This window comes from Chrysochloris asiatica, unplaced genomic scaffold (assembly GCF_000296735.1).
Source record: "Chrysochloris asiatica unplaced genomic scaffold, ChrAsi1.0 scaffold00054, whole genome shotgun sequence".
In the NCBI taxonomy this organism is placed as follows: domain Eukaryota; kingdom Metazoa; phylum Chordata; class Mammalia; order Afrosoricida; family Chrysochloridae; genus Chrysochloris; species Chrysochloris asiatica.
In genome coordinates, this window is record NW_006408572.1 from 18,507,587 (window position 1) to 18,509,795 (window position 2,209).

A 2,209-nucleotide genomic window follows, 5' to 3' on the forward strand; every position below is an offset into this window, starting at 1 on the left:
AGGAACAACTTAGAAAAAGAAGGTGAAAATGGACTGCTCAATTCAAAGACTGTTACTAAATTGAACGTGGAGAGGCTGTTAGGTCAGTGTGTTCTGCTGTGCATATATTCTCAACAACCACAACAAAACTAAAATAAATTATTTTTAAAATTTTGTTTGAGAAAAAAGAAAAGAAAAACTTTTTGTTTGAGGACCCCTGTGTTTCAAAACCATAGCCTAAACTTTTAGTATCTTCTATTTTTTCCAATCTCTCAATTAGATCTTTAAAAATGTGTCTTAATTACTTTTCTTTGATATGGCGAAAAACATTGTTATGTTTATTGTATGCTTTTTTTTTGTAAAATTTCTTTTTGTTTCTTTGCACATTGTATGACTTTGTTATTGTTGTTAAGTGCTGTCAAATCATTTCCAACCCATAGCCACCCTGTGTAGGGTTTCCAAGGAGCGGCTTCTAAGCTTGAACTGCTGACTTTGCAGTCCAGCGCATTAACTCATAGCGCCACACCAAGACTCCATTTTATTACTAGGGGAGTTATATTTTTATATTGATTATTGAGGATCCTTTGCCAAAAAAAAAAAAAAAGCTGATTAACAATAACTTGACTGAGTATAGAATTCTAGAATTTTTCAGGCATATCCTTTTATTTTTAAAATTCTATCAACTTTGCTTCCTAGGTTTTTGGTGCATAAACAGCTTAATTTTTGTCTTTCTGGTGACCCGTTTACATCAATGGCTCTCAACTTTGTCACCCAGGGGTCATTTTGGCTATTACCATTGGGAGTAGGGTGTTACTTGTAGGTAGAAACCAGATTTAGTGGTAGACATCTTACAATGTCCTCCACAATAAAAATTTGTCTGGGCCAAAACGTTAATAGTGCCAAGGTCGAGAAACTGATCTAAAGACTTGGAAATGAATTCTTGAAATTAAATTAACACATTAGTAGGCATGTATGTGTATATTGGCTTGAACCACAAGGTTGGTGATTCAAGCTCACCAACTGCTCCTCAGAAACCCTATACAGGGTTGATATGAGTCAGAACTGATTCTATGGCACTTAACAACAGTTGGTAAAGAATGGGACAGTTGTGCATGGTCACACTGATGTTCAAATACCCACCTCTGTGAGTAAATGAGCAGCTACACATGCTCCCTTGCAGGTTTACAAAACTGGAGGTGGAGACGGAGACAGAGGTGGTTCAGGGAGAGGGAGCAGTGAGCTAGAACGCAGAGGCTGGGTGAGCGAGTCCAGTCAACATGGCTACCATCACGAGCCCTACGTAAACTGGAGTTCTGCCTGGGTCTGGTACGTCGCTGCAGTTGGACATCTTGTTCAAGCCATAAGAGTATCAACAGTGGACAACGGGGAGATTGAGTGAGCCCCAGCATGAGAAATCCAGACTGGACAAGCTCCCCTTCTCTCCGGTCTCCCTTCCCTCTTGCTCGCAGAACAGCGCCATGTCAGTGCCTGTGGTTAAGGTTAGTAGAAAGGGGATTAACTCCAACCCTGGCAGGCCAGGCAGTGAATTCTTTGCTGCAGAAATGAAAGCAAAGATGTCACAAGTGACCTCACCCTTAGGCAGAGTTTTCATACAGCTTGGGAAGATCAACCTCAGAGGAACTGTGAACTGTGGGAAAAGAGAAACAAAGATGCACTGTTTCAATACCTTTGGGAGCCCCTTGTGGGTAACCTGAGAGCAGATGTGGGTGGACTTCGTGGTTGCCATGACAATAGTGAAAAAGATAACAACCTTTGAAAGAATTTGAAGTCTGGACAATATTGTTCTCTGGGTTCTACTGCCCCCTCTACGAGGAAGTGCCCCCTTACCACTACTTGGACGCTCCCTAGGGTCTTTGGTTAGAGTCTTACAGGCAGACCGGGGTCCCATGCAAAGCTCACAATGCACTCGTCAAAGATAAACTACAAAATTATTCCGGTGGGTGCCCTTGGGAACCCTGAGCTGTTTTAAGCCTACCCTTTTTTTGGAAGCTTGTGTTTATTTCCTTCATTTTTGCTGGAGAATTAGCCCTACATGGGGTTTTGTCAAATTTTCTTTTTCCTTTACTTTTTGGTTTACGAATTTTGGAATGAAGGAGCTTGGTAGTGTAGTGGTTACAAGTTGGGTTGCTAATCTCACAGTCAGTAGTTAGGAAACTACTGGGTTCTGTGGGAGAAAGGTGAGGCTTTCTGCTCCCATGAAAATTTATAG

The 2,209-nt window shown here is 41.3% G+C and overlaps 1 pseudogene; it reads left to right on the forward strand.

The window, feature by feature from the left end:
- Positions 1-1,378, forward strand: part of LOC102833129 — a 31,637-nt pseudogene extending 30,259 nt beyond the window's left edge.
- Positions 1,379-2,209: the final 831 nt, after the last annotated feature.